Source organism: Pan troglodytes, chromosome 7 (genome assembly GCF_028858775.2).
Source record: "Pan troglodytes isolate AG18354 chromosome 7, NHGRI_mPanTro3-v2.0_pri, whole genome shotgun sequence".
Lineage (NCBI taxonomy): Eukaryota > Metazoa > Chordata > Mammalia > Primates > Hominidae > Pan > Pan troglodytes.
The window spans coordinates 69,684,233-69,711,810 of record NC_072405.2 but is presented as its reverse complement, the minus strand read 5'-3'; the positions used below and the strand labels follow the sequence as shown (position 1 = coordinate 69,711,810).

Sequence of the window (27,578 nt, the reverse complement as noted above, 5' to 3'; positions counted from 1 at the left end):
AGCCCTAAGGAGCCTCTGGCAGCAATCTTCCAGCTTTCTGAGCCCACCCAGTGTTTCTTCCAGCAACAGTAGAGGGGTGTGGGGTTACTATCATCTGTACATTTCAAACATGTGACTGGAAGCCTCTTAATACTCTTCAGAAAACATTTGCCTTCTGTCACCAAATCAGTCAATTATTTGAATATATGCCTTTTAACTAAATTATATGTACAAACAAAACAAAACAAAGCAAAACAAATGTTATTCTAATTATATTTTAGAAACATATTTTCTCACCCAAGATACCAAGTTATAATTCATTCTGTTGGCTTCTAATCTGTCTGGCTTAAAAGCTCTTTTGAGTGATGACAGATAGGTGAACTAATTCATTATATATCCATTCATTCATTTTATCTCTTTATTAACTGTCCATAAAATGCTTGGCATGAATTGGGTCAATGTGGTATGCACAAGGGCTCCATACTGCTCAGGAGATGTCACGGAATATATTGACCTGTGGTGGAACTTTACAGTAGATGTGTGCTTTTTAACTCCTTTTTTTAAATTATTTTTATATTTATTTATTTATTTATTTATTTATTTATTTATTGAGACAGAGTCTCACTCTGTCTCCCATGCTAGAGTGCAGTGGCATGATTTCAGCTCACTGCAACCTCCACCTCCCAGGCTCAAGCAATTCTCCTGCCTCAGCCTCCCAAGTAGCTGGGACTATAGGCACGTGCCATCACACCTGGCTAATTTTTATATTTTTAGTAGAGATGGGGTTTCACCATGTTAACCAGGCTAGTCTCAAACTCCTGGCCTCAAGTGATCCACCTTCCTCGGCCTCCCAAAGTGCTGGGATTACAGGCATGAGCCACCACACCTGGCCTTAACTCTTGAATCAATTGATCAATCAGGATTACAGAAACAAGGCATGCCTTTAGATTCAAATCTAAAGAATATATTAACATTGTCTTAGAGAGGTGTGCTGCTTTTAAAATATGTCTGCAAATTCTTTGACACCCATGTCACTGAGAGGTAAAGTTAACCTCCAAGGTGATGATACTAAGAGATGGGGCCGTTAAAAGGTAGCCAGATCACAGGGCAAAGCCTTCGCTGATGGTATTAGTGCCCTCATAAAAGAGGCCCCAGGGAGCTTGGTCTTCCCTTCCACCATGCAAGGACACAGCAAGAAGACACCATCTATGAACCAGAAAGTGGCCTTATTGGACACAGAATCTGTCAATTCCTTGATCTTGGACTTCCCAGCCTCTAGAAATTAAAAAAATAAATAAATCTCTGTTGTTTATAAGCTATCTAGACTATAGCAGTTAGTTATAGCAGCCCAAATGGACTAAGAAAGATACTCCTACATGTTTACATTTTGAAAAAAGACAGATTTAAAGGAAGAAACAGTAAATGCAGGTTTAGCCCATGTGGAAGCCTCACCATCCCTCTGGTAGCACTACACAGAGAACCAGGAGCTCTGCTTCATAGCTGCACAGCAGGTGCCCAAATCAGTGTACTCTGATCACTACACAACCTAAGCAGACAAACTTCACTCAACCACAGGAAAAGCTTCCACTCTGCCTTTCTTTCTCCAAAACAGATAATGTCATAAATCACTGTTAAATTATCTAGCCAACAGCAACCATGAGTTACTCTTCACATAGTTCCATTTAGCTACAGACAATTCCATCTCTTTGTGTGACTGTGGTGTACCTTGCAACAGTGAATCAGCTGAGGGTTGATGTTCTAAGGAAACCTGATGTGCTTCTGAAATGAGATCTTCTCAGTGTGGAAATAAGACTCAGTGAACACCATGCTGGAACAGTATCAAATGCAATAAAAAAGAAATCACTCACTAAAGCATTAAGAATTCCAATAACAGGAGAGAAACACTATGCAGTAGGGGGAACAGTGGAATCACTCTAAAGAGTGAAAAAAGAAACTCTAAGACTGTAAGTTTATCTTCTATTCCCAAAACAAACAGATCAGATCCACTCTTGTGACAGTAAGAAAACAGGTAGATGGAGCGACTTGATATAAGAAGTGTCTAAGCCAGCAACACAGTTTTCAGGGGGCTGGGCTGAGAATGAAAAGCAAGAGACATACTGCAAAAATGCAAAGGCATCTTCACATGGAGAGGTACCTTCACGTATTGAATGTCAAACCTGACCTAAGCATTGAACCAGGCTGAGAAGCACCAGGGTAGGATGAAAGAGCACAGGGACTGATGCCACACTTGGTGGCCACCTGTGTCCTGCTCTCCTCTGGACCCTGGATTTTATGCCATGTTACATGACTTATCAAATCAGGGCTTCTCATTGCAGAAGCTTGCAGTAAGATAAAACAATTGTTAGAAAGAAAAAGATATAAAGAAAGGAACCCTACACATGGAGAAAAAAATTCCAGAAAAAGCATAGATGATGAAGATCAACTGAATAGACCCATCTGTGGCCAGTTCTGACTGTCAAAGAGTCTGAGGTAATATATTTGAAAGCATCCAAATGATGATGAAAAGTAAAACATAACCCACATGACTGGAGCAATTTAGGCCTTACCCCTCCTTGCTGCAGGGACTTCCTGGAAACAAGTGAGATCACAGTAACTTTCAGATTGGATGTACTTATGCATAAATCTTGGTATCATGACTGGAAAATAGCTTTAGAGATATTAGATTTACATGGTCACATACAGAAAGAACTCAAAAACTCAGATATTTGGCTATGCTGACATCAAAAGCCATGTTTAAAAAATAGTAAAATCAATCAACTGAACACTCCATGGCAGCTGGTTAATGAGTTTTCAAAATAACCATTTTTACCCACTATGGTTGCTTTCAACATCATCTCTGTGTTTTTAAAATCCATCCAATAAGCATTGCCTTTTAGCCCTGCTGGCAGTTGCCTGAAGAACAGGTGTCTGTCATCTTAACTACTAATTGGAATGGTTCTCCAATAATGAGAGTTAATTCTGTAAAATAGAATGCTAGTAGTATTTGTCTTACATGGTTTATAGATAGACTGTGTACCTAGAAAAAAGAATGAGGAGAGGGAATATCTGTCTAGACTTTGTAAGGGTGCTGTTAGAAAATGAATATCCAACTGGAATATGTGATGAAAGAAAAATATATATATTCAAATATATATCTCATCAGTTAATCAATTCAACTCAAAATACTCAGTGTGTTACCAAATATCTGTACAATACTTCATACGAAATCAGGCATATTCCAGTTAAAAATGTACTGTACATATAAAATTATGTTGTTTTTCCCCACTGTATAGGTACTTTTTTTCTGAGGCTTAAAAAAATGCTCGAGGCTGGGCACCAGTGGCTCATGTCTGTAATCCCAGCAATTTGGGAGGCCAAGGCGGATGGATTACCTGAGGTCAGGAGTTCATAGACCAGCCTGACCAACATGGTGAAACCTCGTCTCTACTAAAAATACAAAATTAGCCCAGCATGGTGGCGCACACCTGTAATCCCAGCTACTCTACTCGGGAGGCTGAGGCAGAAGAATGGCTTCAACCCGGAAGCAAGAGGTTTCAGTGAGCTGAGATCACGCCATTTCACTCCAGCCTGGGCAACAAGAGCGAAACTCCATCTCAAAAAAAAAAAAGCTTGATCTCAGCCAAAGGCCAAGAAGCAATTCTGAGGCTTAATTCAAAGTTGATTCCATATCTTGTTAAAAACTAAGAATGACAACTCTGATTGCTAAAGCTTTATGTTTACCCAGCACAGTTACTAATTCATGCTTTTTGGTTCCTTTGGAAAATTCCTATACTGTGGGAAAGTCACTGTGCCCCTTCCAAGACCATGAGCAGCCCCATCTCACACTGTAGGAAGGTAAAAGATCCAGGCCAATTGAGGAACATCAGAAACACAGAAATTGGTTGACAATGGATATTTGACTCAAGCTGGGTTAGAGTCTTCTGTGCTACTTAAGGGAATACCATTTTTTCTCTTTTTGGATCATGTCAACCCAAGACTTGTCAGCAATGTAGAGAGAGGTTGTGTAAAGCAGGAGAGAATAAGTCCAACATGCAAACAAAAGACACAGAAACAAGCTGAGCTGAGAAATGAGAGGAAGGAGAGTGAACATGACAACACTGTTTGAACACTTGGATTCAGCTGTGCAAAGAAGAGAAATTTTCCTGGACTTTAAATACAATGAGTCAACAAATCCTTGGTGCTTAAGGTAGTTTGAGTTGGGTTTCTGCCTCTTACAATGCAAAGAGCCCTGATTAGTATAACTTGCCTTATTATTTTACTTTAAAGCTTCTTTAATATTATCAGTTCCATTGGATACAAAACTATACAATTTATAAGCCCGATTTTGTGAAACAATAATGTATATACTAAATCTAGTTATAACAATAGCAAGCATTTATTGACCATTTACTATATGCCAGGCAAGATGCTAACCCAGGCAATGGAACCCCAGACCCTGATGGTTAACCACTAAACCCAGTTGCCTTCCGCTTTCTTTGATTTGGTAGCAGACGCACTCAGTACATGTCTGCTTTCTCTACAGTGCAGTGGCACCCACAATTGTGGCTGGTATGGGAGATGGGGTGAGAGCTGGGTGGGAGGACAGGTCAGGCCATGAGGTAGCTGGACCGAGAGTCAGACAGTGTGTGTGTGCATGCATGTGTGTGTGTGCATATGTGTGTAAAGAGAAGAGAGAAGTGAGAACGTGCTATAGTAGTCACAAGAGTGGCAGGGCATACCTCCAGAAGGCTCACAGTGGGGCTGTAAGTAGAGCTTAGAGAGCCTAGAGTCAAAGGGGTGACTTCCATTTCTTTGTATATTTATCATGCATTTGTCATTCTTCCACAATCAACTATATTACATTTGGAATCAGAAAAAAAAAAGTCCTTAAAAAAGGCTCTATTCCATTTATCAAACCAACAAGGCTGTTTTCCATTAATTGTTGTTTTAATATTAATTAAGAGCATTTATATAATATTGAAAAATCAAACTAAAATACATTATGTGTCATTGTATTTCATTTTGTGTGTCTCATAGCTATGCTGTCCTATTAATCTCTCTGGTATATTTGCATATGTCTTTTTAAAATTCCCTCATAGAAAACCTTTCTGTGTACTAAGTGGGAACTTGCTGTGACCCTGAAATAAAACAGTGGAGTTCTTTAGATTAGAAAATCCCTTTGGACTGAATTTAAACAATAGTTGGAAGTTTGTTGCCTGGCTGTTTATTTTAAATCCCCCAAGTATGACAGTCCATTTGCATCTATTGTGGGACCTACAGTTCCTTTGATCTTGGGTTTTAAAGGTGTTGGGAATCACCAATGTCTTTTTCAGTCAGTTTGAGCTAAGTGAGAAAAGAAATATTATCTGGAAGAGAAAGACCAAAATGAGGAACTGAACTTATGTCTTTTTTTAGTTTTTGTTTTAGTTTTGAGTAACCCCTTATGGGTAAAGCCGCTTTGTTCAGCTCTCTGTACCTAGCCCCCCACAACCTGTCCTGCTCTCTCACAGAGCCTTCCCCCTGACCCCAAAACCATCCGTAGCTGTGGGCACTGCTGCGCCGTGGAGGACACGGACAAATACTTGGTGCTTCTGCAACCAAAGCGAGGAAAGGGGAAGGCTGCATGGTTTAGTGGTTAAACAGGAGGGTTCTGGGGTTCTAATGCCTGGGGTAGAACCTTGAGATTGTCATTTTGAGTGTATCCTTGAGCAAAGTGTGTCATCTCGGAAGGCCTCAATTTCCTTATCAATTTAGATAATAAGAGTAACTACCAAAGAGGTGAACTAGAGAGACAGGATGAAATGTCTCTCAAGCACTCAGCCCAGTACCCAGCCCATAGGAAATGCTCATGATTGTTGGCTACCATTATGAGCCAAGTGCTTTTACAACATGTCTCACTCTCCTCTCTCACCTGTGCTGATGTTTCCCACTCCTCTCACCCCAAAGTAGACCTGATCACACCATCCCACCCTCACTGGCACATGAGGCACTGATCACACTTCAGGACGTTTATGGCATTTACGTGGGTGTCTCTCCATTACAGCAAAACCCATGACAGCAAAGACTAGGTCTGATTTGTCTTTGTCTTTCTGCACCCAATGCCCCACATCTAGGAGACATTCACAATTTTTAAAGGAATGAGTGGATGGATGCACTGCCATCTCCCAGATGAGGAGTTTGAGGCTCATCAGCCATAAGTGACTTCTGCAAGGTTACAAGCCAGTAAGTACCAAAGTCTGGGGCTTTCATTAAAGGGTCTGAAGGAACAACAATAATACATTGTGGTTTAGTAAATAGTCAAGAAAATAGATCAGATCAACTAGAGAAGGGACAAGACACAGGAGCTACTAAAAATAAAAAAAATTGATCAACATAAAACAATAGCGTGCTCTGTTTCTAAGAAATGGCGGCCTTGCCTGGACAGGTATGAACCAGCTTTAAAACACAAAAATGCAATCAAGTCCAGTCAAACAAGTTGACCACTTTGGAAACTATTCATCTTGTTCAGTAACAAATCCTGGAATCTCATATGAAGTAGTTTGCTTATTTTTTTCAGACCTCCTAAGTGTCATTGTTTGGTTATATATATTCCTCGCTTTAATTCGACTCGTGGTTTTAAAACTCAGCCACACTGGATTTTGTAGTGTTGTTCTTTTGCAAGGATTTGAACATGAAGTATAATCACACAGGAACAGTGATCTGCTCATTTCCAAAACCATGGGTAACTTTAGTTTCAGCAAATTTTAAAATGATTGATTTTCATTCATTTCTTTTTTTTAAGATAGATAAATTTTGCTTTGAAAGTAGGAGTCTTTTTGTCTCTGTGCCTTTGTTGTGCAAGAACAAAACATTTTAAACCCTTCTTTAAGAATCAAACTGAAGTCCTGTCTTGCTTCTATTTATGTTTGGTACTAAAAGAAAGGAAAGAAGCAATAGCATCCTCCTCGCTATGCTCCAACTCTCTTTTTGTCTGCTTTGATGATCAGACTGTTGCAAAGAAAATGCTGGACTGCAGAGTAAACACAGAGTTTGAAGCCCAGTGGAAGCCAATGCCAGCCTGGCTGAGTGAGCAGGGGTCACCTCCATCCCACAAGGCCATTCCTCCACAGGCTTTAGTCCATGCACACCGACTGACCTGAAATGTACAAAACTCCACAAAAGAATGACCCAAATCAGCATAGCATACATTGGTGAGTCCCTCCCCAAATTTTTGGAGCAAAGTTTCCTACTAAGTTAATAATGAAGAAAAAAATATTTATAGTTATTTTGAAACCTTGGGGAAAAAATTAGGATTTTAAAATTTTCTCCAAAACATTCTTGATTAAAAGGAAAATTTGGAGAACAATTTGAACTATGTTTACCACATATAATTTTTAGCTTAGTAGCATACAAACGTATTTATAACTTCTTTTTTCCCCAGGTCATAAAATGTTTTACTCTAAATCAGGGAAGAGTAACTTAAAATAGCCACAACGTTACTGATTGAATTGACTTATAAATGTTGTGTTGTTTTCTAGAAAGGGAGATATAAACTATGAGACTTTTATTATTATTATTATTATTATTATTATCATTATCATTACTATTTTTGAGACAGAGTTTCACTCGTTTCCCAGGCTGGAGTGCAATGGTGCGATCTCAGCTCAGCACAACCTCCGCCTCCTGAGTTCAAGTGATTCTCCTGCCTCAGCCTCCTGAGTAGCTGGGATTACAGGCATGCACCACCACCCCCGGCTAATTTTGTATCTTTAGTAGAGATGGGTTTTCTCCATGCTGGTCAGGCTGGTCTTGAACTCCCGACCTCAGGTGATCCACCTGCCTTGGCCTCCCAAAGTGCTGGGATTACAGGTGTGAGCCACCGTGCCTGGCCACTATGAGACTTTTTAAAGCAGTAGATAACTCTTTTGTTTTTACCAGTTTATAAAAAGCATGCAGAAACATGAAAACTGAAGAAACCACGAACATTAAGAGTGAACGCAGAAAATCACATTTTCTGTACTTGAAGCCGTCAGAGTTGAGTGTCCTTTTTCAGCAAAGGAGCCAGAGAGCTGGGAAAGGATTGAAGCTGGTCAAAAGCACCTTGGTCTTTTGGTATTATCCACACCTATTTCTTTTCTGAACTAACCCCTGGGCAGTTGCAGCCTCCTCTGGTGTTAATGCTTTATCACTTTCATGATGCTCTGAAAAGTCAAATGATTAACTTCACACTTTTATGTAGTCTTTCACTTCTTGCTTGCTGTTTTCTTGTGTGTGTGTGTGTGTGTGTGTGTGTGTGTGTGTGTTTTCTTAATATAGGCTGATGTCGTTCACACATTGTAGGACATTGATAAATAGGATTTAGCATAAAGTAAGGTGAGCCAAAAGCTGAGATTGCAAAGGCTTGCCACTAGGTCACCAGAAAGATGTGTTTGACAGATTTCCTGGCAATCTATATCCCTGGCCCGAGTACCTGGAAATAATCTGAATTTTGCAACAATTGTAAGGATCCTGAGTATGAGGCTTGAATTATTTACTATCCTGCTCAGCAATAACATTATTTATGTAGTTACTACCGGGTCCTGCATCCAAAAGTTTATGGTTGCAGAAGCATATGACAAAAATGTACCAGTATCTGTATTATAGTCTTTCTTTCTTCTCATCTTGCTCTGTACTTATAAGCAGAGGCAGCTTGAGAGTAACTAAATCAGCTGCTTTTACCTGGGTCATTTCTGTAAGTTGTGTCTACCAACAGATCCAGATATTGCTGAAGAAAGTGGCTTTAGATCCTTCTGGGGGTTTTATAGTTAAATCCAGAAGAAATGTTCACCAAATCCAGTGGTGGTGGTGTTTAATCTACAGGTATTGTAATGCGCCAGTGGATTCTAATTCTTTACCTCCCACTGTGTTGAGTCCTCCTGTTGTATTTCAGGGTCTTTATTTTGCTGGCATTCTTTTTTTCTCGAAGGAAACACTTCCAATATGAATAGTTTTCACACGTTCATGCAGCTTTTTATTCCTCTAGGACTCTTTCGAGAATTTCTATTCTGTGCTATCTTAAGCAAGTGTGAGCCATAGAATGTACATCCAACGGCATTAATGTCTGTGTGTGGGTGGCTGTGTTTCTGTTATGAACTGTCCTGCTGTTTTTGTGTATACTTTGCTTTGACAGTCAGCAAAGAACATACTTGAAATGTTCAGCATCTCTCTTTGATTTCACAGGCCACAATATCTGTTCACTCAGAATTTGATTCTTCTGTAAAAACCTGATGGATTGAGACACAAATTCTGTATGATAATTTTATTTCCCAGAACATTTTTATATCCATCTGTGAGTGTCACAAGACAAACATGTTTCAATGATTCTTCCTGGAATATATTCCAATACATGCAAACAGATACACACATTCACACACACACACACAAACACACACACAGAGTAAATCCAATAGTTGAAAAAATAAGAGTTGCCATTTTTTTAAATCCTTACTATTTGCTAGACATTGTACTAAATGCCTTGCATACAATATCTCATTTTGTTTCACAATAACAGTGAGAAATGGTTATTATCAGCCTTGTTTTGCTCATGAGAATACTATGATTTAGAGCAATTTGTCCAAAGTTGTACGTGGTAAGTAGCAGAACTGAATTTTGAGCCTAGGGCTCTGTCTTGCTAAAATTTTTGCCCTTGAACACTATGCTTTAATGTCTCCTCTACAAAGAGATGGCTCAAAAAATGTCTGCTGGGGAAAAAGTTATACAATCACTTTTGGAACTTACAAATGTCCAGCTTCTATGCACCTTCAGTGATTGAAAATGACAACGCAGAAAATTGTATGGTACTTCTCAGAGCTTCAAGAGCTTTTTCTGATCTTCCAGTGCCATCTTATACTAACATGAAGACACTGGAAGCTTTTTGTTGTTATATTTGTTTTGTTTGGGTTTTCAAAAAAATAGAAGGAGAGTAGTATGTACTCAGTGACTTAAGAATGTAAGTACAGAAACAAAAGATGAAACCTGAGATTTGAGAAGGCTAAAATAAAGATTTCTATTCACTTTCATTAGATGTTTATAAGATATTTAATATATCAAGAATTCTTCTGGCCATTCTAGAACTCTTGGTAAATACCTGTTTCACTTGCAATGATGTTTTTTTAAACTCAGAATGATGTACTAGGTGATAGCTTCACCATCTTGCTCAAAGGGGAAGAAATGTAGTGTAGCAGCTAGCTGGCTGATAAACATTAATTTATCAGTATAATAAACTACTGATAGTATAGTTGTATTTTCTTCTTTTGAACCATTAAAGGCAAGAGTGGTTTTATCTAGGAATCTGGTCTTTCATTACATCATTTCTGTTAAAGTCACTACCTGAGAGCATTTGTCTAGAAGACTAGCTAGCTCAAAATTTTTAGGGTTTTCTGGGCAATTTTCTGTAGATGATGCTTTACTGAATTTTCATCAAGATCCTTTGCTGTTTAGTTTTATGTCTATGGGTGGGATTGACCCACCAAGGGACTTAGTAAAGCAAGTGAATCTTTTGTATGAGTAAAGCAACTATAGTCTGCCACCTGTTGTAAAGCCTGCAAGCTAAGGATGATTTTTGCATTTTAAATGATTGAAAGAAACACAAGAAGAATAATATTTCACGACATGAAAACTATCTGAAATTCACATTTCAATGTCCATAATAAAGTTTTACTAGAACACAGCCATTATCATTCATTTATATATCATCTGTGGTTGCTTTTGCAAGACAAGGACAGAGTTGAGTAGTTGATACAGGGCCACAAGGCCTAAAGTATTTACTACCTGGCCCTTTACACAAAAGTCAGCTGTCATCTGATGTAAAGAATATACCCAGGGCCAGGTGCAGTGGCTCAGCCTGCAATCCCAAGACTTTGGAAGGCCAAGGCAAGAGGAGGGTTGCCCGAGCCAGGGATTTGAGACCAGCCTGGGCAACATAGTGGGACTCTGTCTCTACAAAAAAATATTAATTAGCTGGGCATGGTGGCACACACCCACCACACCTGGCTAACTTACCAGCCGGGACCCAGGGTAGGATAGGACTGATGGGCGGGTGTCAGTGCAGGCTCTGTAAGCAGAGCCATCCTTTCCAGGTGACACTGCATGGCATGGCTGCTAACCCTGAAACTTGCATTCTTGAAAAACTTCCCTGGGTCCAACTTGTTTTTTAGTCTTTTGCCTCTTTTGCATAGAAGGAGTGAACTATGGGCAGCTGGGTTACTTCCTGGATAATGCAACAAGAAGCCGGCTTCCTGCAGATGTATTACCAAGTTCAGGTCTAAAGCAGGCTTCTCCCACATAGCTCTGCTCACCACCACACACCTCAAAAGTAACTAGGTTGGTAACTAGTATCTTCCTTCCTTTTACTCCCCATGTTGTTTGACCCATCTGCACCACTCAAAACATGATGCTTGTTTCATCTGGACATTCCCTAGGACTCAGCAGCCTGCGGGTTTATAGCAGGTCACTTTTACAACATTAACCCAATTTTCTATTTTTGCTCTGCTGTTCTCAAAAACTTCCATTACCCTGCATCACCCCACAACTCCCTGCCCCATGTATTTCTGAAAGTCCCCACTGATGTCCCCATGTGCCCAAGGGCCAAATTACCAGCTCAGTCACCAGGAGTGCCCACCTTGTTTCTCTGCAGTTCTGCTTCTCACATAGGGACCCTCAGGCTGCCTCTGTAGATAACCACAGTGAGGGCTGCCTCCTGTGTCCCACAGTTTCCAATGCTCCAGATGCCATCGCAATACAGCGGTCAATGCAGAAGTGATAGTTGGGAGGAGATATCCTCCCAAATTGCAGTACTGTCTGCACCAAGCATCCAAAACTTTCCACATGTTTTCAGAGCTTCCCAGAGATTCCTGCAAAAATAGCTGATTCATTTATCACTTATTTGAAGATTGGCATGATCGTTCCAATCTTTTACAGATTGGAATAAAATCTTTATTTTACAGACTAAAAGAAAGGAAACTACAGAGAAGAGCAATGTCATCTGCTGGTGGCACAAGGACCCAAACCCAATCCTGAAGCTTACAGGTCCTTTTGCTTCTCCAGTCTGAGGTTCAATCAAGGCTCCTCCTCTCAGACCTTTTAGAATCTATCTTACTGATCTCTGCTCTACATCTACTGGAATAGTGAGGCAACAAGTACCTTACTTCTAATCTCTTATAAAAATACATATCCGGTATTCACTTACAGGCTTTAATTGGCTAATTATTTCAAATCTTTAAGGAAAAAGTAATCTTGCTGCCTATTGAATTATTCCAAACTTGTAAAAATGTGGAAAGTTTCACAATTATTTGATCAACATAGCAGAGCTCTGATACAAAATCTTAGAAATGCTGAAAAGGAGAGAAAATGATAGGCCAATAGAAATGGCCTCATCTACAGTAGAAATACATGAAATTTTACATTAAATGTCAGCAAATTTAATATAGCATACATTAGTGAGACTAATACACCATGATCAAGTAGGCCTTATTCTATAACTTTACATATGGTCAGAGGAAAAAAATATGAACCTCTCTCTCTCTCTGTCTCTGTGCGTGTGTGTGTGTGTGTGTGTGTGTGTGTGTGTAGCATGGAGAACTTTAAAATAAAAACAGCGATTATGATAGGTGGTGGGAATGCAGATCATGCTTATTTCTTTTGCTTCTCTGCAACAGTCATTTGAAATAAAAGATCTTATTCACAACTTTAGTTAACTATTCATATTCCTTTGTTTAGCAAACAAAAATTAAATACTTAGGGGATATTCAACAAGAATTCTGCAGTACTGATTTGAAAAAAACTTTGCTGAATTTTACTAAAAGAAGATTATTAAAAGAAGACTGTGAATTGGAGAGATCTTCTGGAAAAATTAAATGCCAATTTTCTGCAAAACAATCTATAAATTTAATACAACTTCAATTAAAATTTCAATGAAATATTTTAAAATCTATAAAAATGATGAACTTTTTGATAGAAGGACTATATAATAGCCAATTTTTTTAAAGAAGGGTAATAAAGAAAGCCTTGTTCTCCTATATTCTAAAATATGTTTTAAAGCCACAGAAATTTAAACAGTATACTAATAGCAGAGAGCTAGGCAGAAAGATTTACAGAACAGAAGACCAGAAAGAGGCCCACATTTAAACAAATATGTGATAGAGGTAGCATCCCAACCAATATGGAAATGATCCATAAATATAGATGGAACTACTTGCCAACTAAAATAAGTTTCAATTGAATTAAGTTTAAATGTGAAAGATTAAATCACAAATTGATGCTGATTTCAGTTTCCTTTCCATTCCCAATTATTTTGTCCCAAATCTGAAGGATAATTTAGCATGTCGGCCTGTACCAAAAGTACAAACCAAGAAGATACCAAAGAAAATATTGACTCATCATTTTGGGAAAATGACACCCTTCTCTTCCTCCTTTTGGAGGAAGAAGACCATCTTGTTTTTGCAATCAACTGTCATTTAAAAGGGGACTCATAATCTGATAAAATAGTATGATTCTTTATGTCTGTGAATTTTCTAATATTTTGCACAGTGAAAGCCGTATATCAATATCTGAAAACACTCTCTTAAGCGTCATTCATTTTTCCAGGAATTCCTACTTTTTTCAGGAATCCCTACTGTATTCCACTACTGCAAACAGTATGAAGGTTCCTCAAAAAATTAAACATTTAGTTACCATACGATCCAGCAATCCAATCTCTGGGTATATACACAAAAAATGAGAAAGTGGATCTTAAAGAGATATTTGCATACCATATTCATAGCAACATTATCCACAATAGCCAAGAAGTAGAAACAACCCAAATATCCATCACCAGATGTATAGGTATACAAAATGTGGTCTACACATGCAAGGTAATATTATTCCATCTTAAAAAGGAAGGAAATTCTGACTACAACATGGATGAACATTGAGGACATTATGGTAAGTGAAATAAGCCAGTCACGAAAAGACAAATACTGTATGATTCTAGTTACGTGAGATAATTCAAGTAGTCAAATTTCTCGAGACAGAAGGTAGAGTGGTGGTTGCCAGGGGGTAGGGGAGGCAGGAAATGGAGATCTGTAGTTTAGTGGGTACAGAGTGTCAGTTTTGCAAGGTGAAAAAGTTCTACACTAGACTTTGGTTGCACAACAGTGTGAATATACTTACTACTGATCTGTACATTCAGAAGTGGTTAAGATGGTACATTTTATGTTGCATAGTTTTTACCACAATTAAATTTAAAAACTTTTTTTTTTTTAATCCCACTTTTTAAAAGATCTTCACAATGTCTTAATCATAGGAAAGGGGGAAAATCCACATTCATGGATTGCTGCCTTAGACTAGGTTTCAATCTAAGACAAAACTGGAGATGAGGATTCCATGGAATAATTGAGGAAGCCGTCTCAAAAAGGAAGAGAGGGAAGGGAGAGAGCAAGGGAAGAATTCTGGCAGGATGTGGTCTTGTCTGGAGTCTAGCTACAGCCTGGGTTGTCAGGGCAGCTCCCTAACAGCACACAGAATTTACCCCTACTTGAGAAAAGGCAGCCAATGTTTTCTGCACCTGCCAGGCAGTCAGGGTTACAGGCCGACCCCACTGGTGGTGGGAGGGGGATTAATTTCCCAAGTGAGACAGCTCTGATTCAGCCAAGGCCTCAATAGAAGGGAGCAACCGTGCACCATTAGCAGCCAACGCTCAGGGCAGCTGGGAGTCAGCGCACAGGCCCAGAGGAGGGGATGAAGTGAGGCTAATGTCTTAGTCTGTTTTCTGTTTCATAAACTACCTGGAACTGGGTAATTTATAAGAAATGAAATTTATTTCTTACAGTCCTGGAGCCTAGGAAGTCCAAGGTTGATGGGGCACATCTTCTTGCTGGTGGGGATTGTCTGTGGAGTCCTGGGGCAGTGCAGGGCATCTCACAGTGAGGGAGCTGAGAGTGCTAACGTACTATCTCAGGCCTCTCCTCCTCTTCTTATAAAACCACCAGTTCTTCTCCCATGATAAACCATTAATCCCTTAACCCGTAATCCGTTAATCCATGAATAGATTCATTCATTCATGAAGGCAGAGCCCTCATGATCCAATCGCCTCTTCAGAGCCCCACCTCTCAACACTGACCCTTTGGGGATTAAGTTTCTACCTGAGTTTTGGAGGGCACATGCAAACCATAGCAGCTACAGTTGCCATTTGAACTGAATTTGAACTTCAGATGACCAACAAATAATTTTTTAGTATAAATATGCCCCATGCAATATTTATATTGAAGTATTTAAATTTATAAATATTTATGTTATTATATAGTCTATTGTGTAATATATTTGGTTATATTTATGTATTGTATTATAGCTAAAAAGCATTTGTCCTTCATCTGAAATTCTGATTTAACCGGGTGTGCTGTATTTTTAGGTGCTAAATTTGGCGACCCTAAGTGGGACCTCAACACCATCTGCTCCAACAGTTCACAGGTGCCAGGACCTTTGATGGAAATTACTTCATTTAGACTTTGGAACAACTGTTTAAGAGTAATATTTTCCTTACATTGCAAATGAAAAAAAAAGGAAGCGCACACAGAAGTAACTGGAAGAAGCAGAATGTGGATACGAGTATGACCCCAACCCCAGCCAGAATGCATAGCAGCCTCTACAAGCCCCTCCAAATGGAACCCCTCAAATCCCTCTCCCCAATCACACCAGCTCCTCAGCCAGCATTTAGTCAAGTGTGAGAAACTCCAAGTAGAAAATTATATATGTGAATCCCAATGGGGATGGGAAAAATCCCTCCTCACCCCTTTCCCTCCATCTGGCATCTGGCCAAGTAAAATGCTCTCTGTTGCTTGCAGGGAAAGTTGTTGTCCTGCTTAAGGCAATGTGACTTAGAACCAGCAGAGCACAATCTTAAACATGAGGGCTGAACTGAGAATACCCGCAGGCCCCTGACTCGGTGGGTCTGTCTGTCTCAGTAAAGAAAAGAGATCCTTCTGAAATGTTAAAACCAGACTTACGGCTAAGCTTTGTAATCACAGATAGAGGGGGACATAAATATGAGTGAAACTTTGAGTGAGAAGTTTGTAACTGGAAGAAACAATAAAGTCAGGATGAAATACCAACCCTTGGATTAGTATTCATATTTAGCGTGGTTGGGTCTTAAGAGATCTCTTGGAAGCCCTAATAGACTGACTTAGGCTTACCCATGGAAGTATTACATAATAATATATGTCTCTTTCATCCTTCCTTCCAAGTGTAGTTAAGGATGCACCTATTATCTCAGGGTGTATATACATATAGAAAAAGAGTGAAACAGAGATTGGAATAGATTAAAACAGAGATCTATGGAGCCATTTAGAGCTTTTGGATACCAGAATTGCAAAATCGACTAGTTGTCAACAATAATGAATGGCATAGAAAAGTGCCTATTAAACATCACTCATTTTATTGTACAAGGGAAACCTAGCTGTTACCAGATATTTGCAACTAATATTGCAGATTTTTGTTGCACTAAATATAGGACCCATGAGGGCAGAGATTTTTTTTTATGGTTTTTTTTTTTTTTTTTGAGACGGAGTCTTGCTCTGTCACCCAGGCTGCAGTGCAGTGGCATGATCTTGGCCCACTGCAGGGACTACAGGCATGCACCACCACGCCTGGCTAAATTTTTTTGTATTTTTAGTAGAGATGGGGTTTCACCATGTTGGCCAGGCTGGTCTCGAACTCCTGGCCTCAAATGACCTGCCCACCTCGACCTCCCAAAATGCTGGGATTACAGGCGTGAGCCACTGTGCCTGGCTATTTTTATGGTTTTCTCTGATGAATCCGAAGTGTCTAGAATAGTGCCTGATGTAAACACTCAATAAATATTTGTTGAATGAATTAACTTTCAGCTGATAAATAACCAGAGAACATAAAAATATGTTGGTTCACAATTTCACCAAATCCAAAGGAAAATCCAATAATTTGAATTCTGAAAACTGCAAGGAATGAGGGAAATATTTTTAAAGCAGCTCAGGTGACATTTTAGTTCAATTCAGCAAACAAAGGTGCTGTGCTTAGTAATGCAATGGGAAGACACAGATGAAGAAGCAGCGATGCTCATCTTCACAGAGAACCATCTGCCATCTCCAGGTTAGTCCTTGCTATGGTCTGAATGTTTGTCCTCCCAAAATTCTTATGCTGAAACCTAACACCCAAGGTGATGGTATTAAGAAGTAGGCATTTTGGGGGCAGTGATTAGGTCATGGGGGCTCCACCCTCATGAAGGGCATTAGTGCCTTCTAAAAGAGGCTTAAGGGAGCTTGTTCTCCATTTCCACCAATGTGAAGATATGGCTAGAAGATGCCATCTATAAGGAACAGGACCTCATCAGACAATGAATTTGCTGATACCTTGATCTTGGACTTGCCAGCCTCTGGAACTGTGAGCTGTAAATTTCTGTTGTTTATAATTTTCCAGTGTAAGGTATTTTGTTACAGCAGCCCAAACCAACTTAAAGGGTCTCCTAGACTAGGAACATTATTCAATTCGATTTGGCAGTGAGAAGGAAGATTTCAAACATGAGTTCTTGTCCAGCCTTTAGATAGAACACATCTCACTCTCTCTAATTCGCAAACCAATCCTTATAGTTTCAAATTGTCCTGGTTTGTGTCAAGTCTGCTTTCTCAGTCAGAGTAATGAGGACATAAAATGAATGGAAGTGTCTAAAATCCATCAGGATCATTTATGGGAGAGAGGAGAATGGCAGTTCACCTGCTTCCACACAGCCCTCCAAAACCACCTTTTATGGAATTTGGAACTGTCATGGCCTGAGCACTCCCAGCAGGCAAGTTGTCACATGGAACCTCATAGCTGTATGTTCACCCTTTCCTGGTTCATTCATTCATTCCACCCAGCACTGAGCACCTGGCCCTCTGCTTGCCCACCTCCAGAGATGGTAAGCCCCATCTTTTGGTCTCAATATATTGGTAAGAGCCTCCAGGCAGAGTTGGGCTGACTCTTATCTAGAAGCTTCACAGTACCTGGGAGTTTACCCAGTAAAATTTCCATAGTTGTGTCATTCCTCTGAATGCAGGGGAACAAAATCCAGGCATCTCCGTGGGTTTCCATGTAGCTGGTCCAAGCCACCTGCACCTGGGCTGTTTGTCAACTTGCCAAAGGCTCAAAGGCACAGCACCCTCCACCGCCTGCGCGGAGGTGCCAGCAACTCCTCCTGTGGCGTACTGGGCAGGCCCGGACTCCGTGCTCATTTTCCTCATCTCTAATCCTCCTACACCTTATTGTTTGCTGCCCCACCGTCCAGCTTGTGTATGAAAGCCTGTTCCAGGATTGTTTTTCCGTCCCAGCTTCCAAAATGCGCCTTAGCTTTCATTCTATGTTTCTTTAAATATCGAGTTTTCATTCCTGTGCTCCATCTCTTCAATGTTGTTGGAAATCTTTTATTTGGCTGATAAAATCAACAGCGAGCCATCCACCTGTAGTTGGCGTGTGCTTGTGTGTTGTTTTGTTTCCTGTTTGTTTTTTAGAGAATTCCATGTACGGCCTTCTCCTACCACTTTGAAATTCTGGCACTGGCTTCATGCTTTAAAACACAGTTCAATTAAACAAACCTTAACTGAGAGCCTACAAAGGGCTCCTCCACCTCTTCCAGGGAAGGAGCAAAGGGAGGAAGTCGAGGAGGAAGACGTGGCGGAATCTGCTCACAGTCTAGTAGGGTAGTCAGGGAAATAACTAGAGCATGATAGGAAACATGCTGTAGTACACAGGAACGCACAAGTGCTGATGGCACAGCAAAGGAAGACGGAACTACAACCGGCTTCTGGCTTCCAAGGGATCCCTGGAGGCAGACAGACGCAGGGCGGGCGTGAGCGAGAGAACAACTAAAACTGGAGCGGTTGTGTTCAACGGGTCCAATTTGGGCTGTGACGGGTTGCAGTCCATGACAAGTTTGTCCTTTATCCTATAGCTGCTGATTCCTAAGTTTGGGGAGTAGGAGGATCCCTTTTTAAAGTAAAAAAAGAAAAAAAATGTTCAGAGACCTCCTACCCTAACATGATTGCACTTTTAATGTCCTATAATTAAGAAAATATGTATGAAAAGAGAATACAATGATACATGCCTTGAAATTAATTTACTTATTTACAAATGACAGTCTCTACAAGTATTTGTGAGGCCTTATTCAGGGCACAGAGAGTACCTGGCATGTGGAAGGCCCCATGTCCCTGGCCATGCACTGCCCTTGGCCCCATTCTCCACTCCCACAGCCTGAGGAACCTGATACCTAAGAGCTGAGAATCATTAATGCTTACCTCACCGGGGTTTTAAGTAGGCAGAGTGAGACGAGTTTTATGCTTAAAGAAGTTCTCTCTGATAGGTTGAAAAAAATGGACTAGATAAGAAAGAACCTGGGGTCAGAGGAATCAGTTAGAAAGCTATTAAATCCCAATAATAGAAGCTTTATGTGAAATTGTGTGTGTGTGCATGTATGTGTATGTGTGTAAGCTATAACCAAGTTTTATATGTACTTCTAAGTGATTCAAGTTTGTTTTTCAAATTCAATTCACTCTTTTTCTCCTATAAATACCGATGAACACTACTTTAAGAAAGTCTATATTTAAAAATATCTCAAATATAGTTAGTCTTTTAAATTAAAACAGATGTGGCTGGGGGCAGTGGCTCATGCCTGTAATCCCAGCATTTTGGGAGGCTGAGGCAGGTGGATCACCTGAGGTCAGGAGTTCAAGACCAGCCTGGCCAACATAGTGAAACCCTGTCTCTACTAAAAATATAAAAAATTAGCTGGGTGTGGTGGTGGGTGCCTGTAATCTCAGCTACTTGGGAGGCTGAGGCTGGAGAATTGCTTGAACCCAGGAGTCGGAGGTTGCAGTGAGCCGAGATCATACCATTGCACTCCAGCCTGGGCAACAGAGCGAGACTCTGTCTAAATAAATAGAAAAATAAAGTAAAACAAATGTAAGCCAGCACAGTGGTACACAGTGTAGTCCCAGCTACTTGGTAGACTGAGACAGGAGGATCACTGGAGCCCTGGAGTTTCAGGCCAACTTGTGCCTCAGAGCAAGACCTGGTCTCTAAAACAGTCAATTTAAAAATAATAAGATTTTAACATTTTGATCCAATCCTTGATTTTTCCTTCAAAAAACCCATATGCTTTTGATTTGGGGAAAAAATGTATTATAAAAAATAAGCCAGCTTTTCAAATGATGTGAATGGGTTCATGATTCTTAAAGATTACTAAAACTAATCAAGCATTAAGATATAACAATATACATCTTTCATAACTTGGGTGAATTTTTCTCCTACTTTATCAAAATCACATCTGTTGGAGTTAAGGACTACAAGAAATTACCTTGGATTTCCCATCACTTCTGGCTACTGCAAGAGAGACATACACGCTACCTATATATCTCTGCAGCACATCAATTTAAATCTGTTGGAACAACTTTTTAACCCTCATTTCAGCTCAAGGTCTTTGAAGTTGACCAAATGATGAATCTAGCCTGATTTCTTGTTTGTATGAACCAGGTTTCTTCTTTTGCTGTCTGTAGCTCAGGTTTTCATTCTCTATAGTAAGAAGTTTTTAAGGAAAGCTTTTTTATTCTAGGATTTTGCAAGGATGATTTTGCTCTTCAAAGAACAATGAGCTAAATTTGCTTATTTTCATGCCTGCTGAAATCCAAATGTCCAGTAGATTGTTAATCACTTTCTGAATACAGGAAACATGCAAAGTGAACAACAGATAAAAGTATCAGATTTTATGATACATGTTGGTTATCTATTGTATCATGACCCTGAATACCAAAAAGCCAAAGACTTTGTAGTTAGTGTTTTGTTAAGCTTCCAGATGAGGGACGATACATTAGAATCTATTCTTTACTCATAAATCCCCACCCATCCAGGCAAGAATAGACCCCTACGTTTGCATTCTTTTAAGCAAGCCCTTGCCTAAAGTTCACCCCTTCCTGAAATTCAGCTCAAGTGTTCAGCACATGTCGACCCTGCAGTAATGAATTGGCACAAGCCTAATTCTTATGATGATTAATGAAGCTCCTCAGATGCAGCCTATTATTTCATCCAAAGTTAAAACAGTGATTCATCATTAATCACTGAAAGAAATGGGCTCCGTGATTCATAATTCTAAACCAGCCCATTTCCTTAAGGTCCTGTTCTCCTTTTGTTATTCCAGAAGTGTCACATTTCATAGCTATGTGCTGTCTGCATTCTGATATGCACTTTTTCTGATTAATTTTCTTCAAAAAGTCATGGACCCCAAAGATATTTACTTATAACCCCAAAACCTCTGAAGATTCATCCTTCTTTCAGATGCTCATCTTTTTCTAGATCAAACTACTCTCAGTTTATCCAGTTTAAAATATGCACCCTCACCCAGAGACTGAACAAGTTAATCATAAATCAATAATCTTCATATCTACTTTTGGTCCTTGGCAAACAGCAGCATTTGGAGTAGGGCCATTTAGATTTAAATGGTTGGTTGCCTTTTCACTGCTATCCCTCATTTACACCTAGATCTTCACCAGTGGCCAAGGAAGAGCAGCAACTCAAACAGTGCTTCACCCTCCCAGTCCTGGCTCAAAGTCATTTCAGGCCCACTAGCAAAGAAAAGTATTGCTGCTTTCTACATGGGACCTTGTGTTACATCATTTGCCAACCTGGTGCTATTTTCTTTAAAGCTGTCCGCCTTACATAAACAAAATTTGATATTCTTCTACTTTCCATAAATGAAATGAAAGCCTTCACTATGATCTACTGTCATTGCCTACCTTTCCCGGTGGCAAGAAGATCACCCATAAAAACTAATAGCTTCACTCCTGTCACTACTGCCTTCATAGAGCTCAGGGAGGTTGCCTTCAGCCTGAGAGCTGCCTTTTTGTTTTCTCTATCCTTTTCCTTCTCCTCCTCCTCCAACTGCTCTTTCCTCTTCTATTTCCTCTTTCTCTTTCCTCTCACTTCTCTTTCTTTTCCCTGTCTCTTTCCCTTTTTCCTATATTCATAAGTTTTGCCCCTTATGGCCTGGCAGTAGATCCCAGCATGATACCTCAGCCCCATGATAGCAGTTAGGAGTGAAGAACTTGTGAGGGTCATGGAGCTTTTTACTATGGTCTATAGTACCCTCTCAAGAAGTTATAATTTTCAGCCAGGGCAACTAGGCAAAAACACAAAATAGTAGGCATCCAGATTGAAAATGAGGAAGTCAAACCATCTCTATTCACAGATGATATGATCTGGTACATAGAAATCCGTAAGAAAGCCATTTTTAGAACTCTTAGAACTAATTAGTTCAACAAGGTTGCAGGATGCAAGATAAATATACAAAAATCAATTGTATTTCTATACAGCAGCAATGAACCAACCAAAATTAAATTAAGAAAACAATTTTTTTTACAACTGCATAAACAATAATAAAATACTTAGAAATAAAATTAACAAAATAAGGGTAAAACTTATACCGTGAAAACTATAAAACATTGTTGACATAAATTATGAAAGAACTAAATAAATGAAAAGACATCCCATATTCATGAATTGGAAGACAAAGACTATTGTTAAGATAGCAACACTCCTTCAGCTGATCTACAGATTTAATGCAATCTCCAGCTCAAAAATCCCATCTGGCTTCTTTAAAGAAATTTGACAAGCTGATCCCAAAATTTATATGAAAATTCAAGGGACTCAGAATAGTCAAAACTGTCTTGAAAAGAAAAAACCAAGTTGGAAAACTCACATTTCCCAATTTCAAAACTTATTACAAAGCTACATTAATCAAAACAGTGTGGTACTGTGGTACATATTGATCAACGAAATATATCGAGAGTCTTGAAATAAGCTCTCACATTTATGATACTTGATTTTTCACAAGGACCTCAAGACTAAATGATAAAAGAATAGTCTTTCAATAAGTGGTGCTGGAACAACTGAATATCTACATGAAAAAAAAAACTTGGACTCCTACTCACACCATATTTAAAAAGTTAACTCAAAATGTAATAAAAATATAAATGTAGAGCTTAAAAACATATAAAACTTGTAGATAAACCTAAGGGTAAATATTTGTGCCTTGGATTAGCCAATGGTTTCTTAAAATGACACCAAAAGCAAATAAATAAATAAATAAACCAGACATCATCAAAGTTAAAAACTTTTACATTTCAAAAGCACCACATAGAAAGTGAAAAGACAACCCACAGAATGGGATAAAAATTTTGCAAATAGGTATCTGATAAAGAATTTGTATCATGAATACATATAAAGAACTATTAAAACTCAACAATAATAAGACAAACTAAATTTTTTTAAATGAGCAAGGAATCTGAATAGACATTTTTCCAGAGAAGATATACAAACACATGTAAGACATACAAACATCTATACAGAGAAGATATACAAACACAATAAGCACATAAAAAGATGCTCAACATCATTAACCATCAAAGAAATGCAAACTAAAATGACAATGAGATACCACTTTACATCCACGAGGATGGCTAGAATCAAAAAGTGTTGGCGAAGATGTGGATAAATTAAAATCCTCATATTCTACTGGTGAGAATAGAAAATAGTGCAGTCACTTTAGAAAAAGTCTTGCAGTTCTTCAAATGTTTAAATGTATATTTAAACGTATGGTCATGTTACCATATGATCCAGCAATTCCACTTCTTAGGTAAATACCAAGAACGATGAAACATTTGTACATAAAAATATGTGAACACAAGTGTCCATATCAGGATTATTCATAATAGTAAAAAATGAAAACAACCAATGTGTCTGTCAACTGATAAATGGATAAATAGAATGTATTATATCCATACAATAGAGTATTATTCAACAATACCAAAAAAAATGAAGTACTGATACATGCTACACCATGGATCAACCTTCAAAATATTATGTTAAGTAAAGGAAGCCAGTCAAAAGGACCATCTATCCATATTAAATGTCCAAAATAGGCAAATCCACAGAGATAGAAAATAGAATTGTGGTTCCCTAGGGTTGTGGGAGAGGGTGCTAGGTGGGAACAGCACCTAGTGGATTGGGAACGATGGCTAAGGACTATGAAGTTTCCTCTTGGGGTGATGAAAATGTTCTAAAGTTGATTGTGGTGAATGATTACACAAATCTGTGAATATACTAAAAGCCATTGATTATATACTTAAATGGGTGAATTGATTATGTGAATTATATCTCAATTAAGCTGTTTTTGAAAAAAGAAGGGAAGAACAATTTTTAAAAGTCTTGAAAGTCGTGTTCAAGGCAAATTGTGACTTGAAAGTTATGTTCCTTCAAAGCTTTTGTGGGGAAGACAAAGAAGCTTCAAAGAGTATCCAAAAAATGTCTGGGCATTATTCGAAGTTCTAATGTAATTTCTAGTGCTGGGACTTATTCACTAATTTAGACCACTCACTAGCTTTATTTGTATTATTTTTGTCTGCTATAAAATAGTGATTATTAAATAGTGATTAACAGCTCAAAGGGTCAATGCCTCATAATGCATTGAATGTCATGATCATTGTCATTGGTACCCATTGTCCTAATCATGCAAGTTGTCCTGCCTAATAAAAATATTAAGTTCATCTTTTTAGTTAAATTCTGTTACCCTAAGAAAATACCTTGAAAGGAGCCTCTGGTCATGGATGAAATAGATTAATCATCAGTCATCCACACACATGCAGTGGAATTCAATGGCATTAACACCTTTGGAGAGTGAAAAGGGAGGTGGAAGATGGTGTTTCCCATGTTTCATAAATGTCCCTAATTCTAGCATTCTAATTTATCACCCTCTTTTCTTTGGATTTCTATTGTGCTTATTGTCTGTGTTCCGAAGTAACTGTAACTATATATCCGATTATATTGCTACTTGTATTTTTAAGTATATTCTGTATTTCTAAACAGATTACAATTTGCCTGAGGATTGGAATCATTTCTGATGTGTGTTTATATCCCCAGTAGCCTGAATATTAGTTTGCCCACATTAGAAGTTCAGTAAATACTTGCTGCTGCTGTAAATGATGATGTCAATCACAATAAACTTTCAACAGATAACCCTCAAAAGTTTAGTCCCAGAGACCTGCTCGCCAAACTCTCTCATTCTTTGGACCCTCCCTCCCTCTATGTAGTCTTTCAGAGATACTTTTAGAAAGATTTCTCTCAGCCATTCAAGCAAATTCACCCTGACTACACTTTGTAAATATCTCCACAATCACTCATGACTGTATATAATATTTGTTCACTTGTTTATACTCCTGCAAGATGAGTATTACATCTTATTCACCTTACAATTACTTAAATCCAGCCAATGACTGTCATATAATAAATACTCGAAAAACGTTTGTTAAATAAATAAATGAATCATTAAAAAAAAGACAAAGGCCCAAGAAGAGTCCCGGCTTCCCATTGAATTTGCTACTCTACCTCTCCAGCCGCTCTCCGGAGCCCTTTGACCCCATCCCAGGCCTTCAGTGGCTCCGCAAACATTAACTCTCCTTTTGGATGCCCACCAGATCACACCACTGCCCCTCCCCTCCTCTAACTCCACTAAAACGACAATGACGTCCATGTGAAACTAGCCTGCATTCAAGTGAAACCAAGGAGAAAACATTGTTTGTCAAACTTAAAAGACAGATGTTAGCTCTTCTCAGTTACGAACTGAATCCTAACCCTTATGAAGTTCAAGTTTCATTTCTGCTTGGCCAAATGGAATTTCCTGATTCTATGTAAGAGAAGTTTAAGGGTCTATATTAAAAGATGCTGAGGACTAGGAAGGCTCTAAGTGATTACCCTATTTTGTTTTAGTGATCAATATACAAATCTCTTTCCCCTTAAAGAGCATAGGCTTTACATTTCAATAAAAAAACTTTTTTTTGCTTCATTTTTGGCAAACTGTTCAGTTTATTGAAGCACATGATATGCAGAAAACAGGTAGAGACAATTCCCAAGACCCAAATGTTACTAGGTTTTGCTCCTAGGAGGAGGGAAGGTTCAGAGAGGCAGACTGGGGGTGGATATGAGTAGGCTCTGTTCTCTACCCAACTCTGACTCATACAACCCTAAGGAAGTTGCTGAAATCCTCTGTGCCTCTATGTCCCTGTCTGGTAAATGGGTTAATCATCTTGCCTCCAATCCACCTCCCAGGAGTGTTGCAAGGATTAATGAGCTAATAATGCTTGAAGAGCACTTTGAGCTTTGGATGAAAGTGATACCTAAGAACAAAGTGTGATGGTTATTATGCATAATTAAAAGCTCTAACAGAAATGTTGGTCTGAGTTAACCCTGAATGCCACAACAATCAGAACTCAGATATAGCAGAGAACCAGTATGCAAATATATATATATCTATATATCAGTTTCCCTAAAAGGGAATTTTAATCTGATTTCATGGTTCCCCTAAATAAACCTGTTTCCTGAGCAGAGCCCTCCTAATCACTGTGAGTAAATGCATAGTTCCATTAACACTCTGAGGTGATGAGTATTGGCCCAAACCAGGGTTTATGTAAACCATGAGGGCGATCCTCACCTACCACAATATGAGCTGTTTCTCTGCGCTCTCTCTCCCTTGCTCGCTCTCTTTCTCTGTCTCTTTTAGAAAGACAGAGTCTCGCTCTGTCACCCAGGCTGGAGTGCAGTGGTGCGATCACAGCTCACTGCAGCCTCAAACTCCTGGGATCAAGCAATCCTTCTGCCACAACTTCCCAAATAGCTAGGACTTACAGGTGTACGACATCATACCTGGATAATTTTTAAAAAATTTTTTTGTAGAGACAGAGTATCACAATGTTGCCCAGACTGGCATAATGTGAGCTCTTTTAAAATAGCCTCTCTGGAAGAACTTTTAGGGATATCAACAAGATCCACTGCCCCCAAGCCATTCTTCCACATGATTGTAGATTATAGAAGTTCCCTTAATAGAAACAAAATCCTTTTCAAATTACAGAGAAGAGTCAAAGCACAAATACTGCTCAGGGTGGTAAAGCATAGTCGTTAGCCTGCAAATTAAGTCTACACCAACATAGATAATAGCAGATCCCACCCTCCACCCAGCACAGGTACCTTGAAGTTAATAGTGGAGATGAGGTTTTCCAAAATAAGAGGGACTTGGTGCCAAGATGAGAGACTCAAATCCAAAGCCAGACACAGCCTCCTTCACAATTTCACATGTACTATAGTCTGTAAAACAGAGAACTCTCTCTTCTTCCACCACAAAATAGCCTGTGCTCACACCACTCTAGAGAAATGCACAAGCGACACGTCCTAGAAACTCTCACGAGTGAAACAGCAACCTGTGCTGTCTTTGCTAGTTTCTGAGGGCAAAAAGGCACAGTACTGTGAGAACTCATAAAATAGCATCATGCTCACTCACCATACTTCTCCCAAATGACCATATACACTGAGTTTTTATTTATTATTTGTTTATTTTTTAATTAATTAATTAATTTAATTTTTTTATTTTTTTTTTTGAGATGGAGTCTCACTCTGTTACCCTGGCTGGAGAGCAGTGGTGCGATCTCAGCTCACTGCAAGCTCTGCCTCCTGGGTTATTTATTTATTTATTTTTAATAGAGGTGGGATCTCCCTATGTTGCCCAG

The 27,578-nt window shown here is 39.1% G+C and overlaps 1 protein-coding gene across 3 annotated transcripts in view; it reads right to left on the bottom strand.

Moving 5' to 3' along the window:
* The window catches only part of CLVS1 (clavesin 1), a 440,705-nt gene that overhangs the window by 379,484 nt on the left and 33,643 nt on the right, over nucleotides 1-27,578 (bottom strand). Inside the window, exon 1 of one of the 3 annotated variants that reach the window (XM_016959515.4) lies at nucleotides 27,043-27,257. The exons of 1 other annotated variant lie outside the window; for it this stretch is intronic. The gene's annotated coding sequence lies outside the window, so the exon portion shown is untranslated. Of the gene's footprint in view, nucleotides 1-25,407; nucleotides 25,533-27,042; nucleotides 27,258-27,578 lie in introns of those variants that run through there. One more of the 3 variants, XM_063817146.1, reaches the window with a different exon arrangement.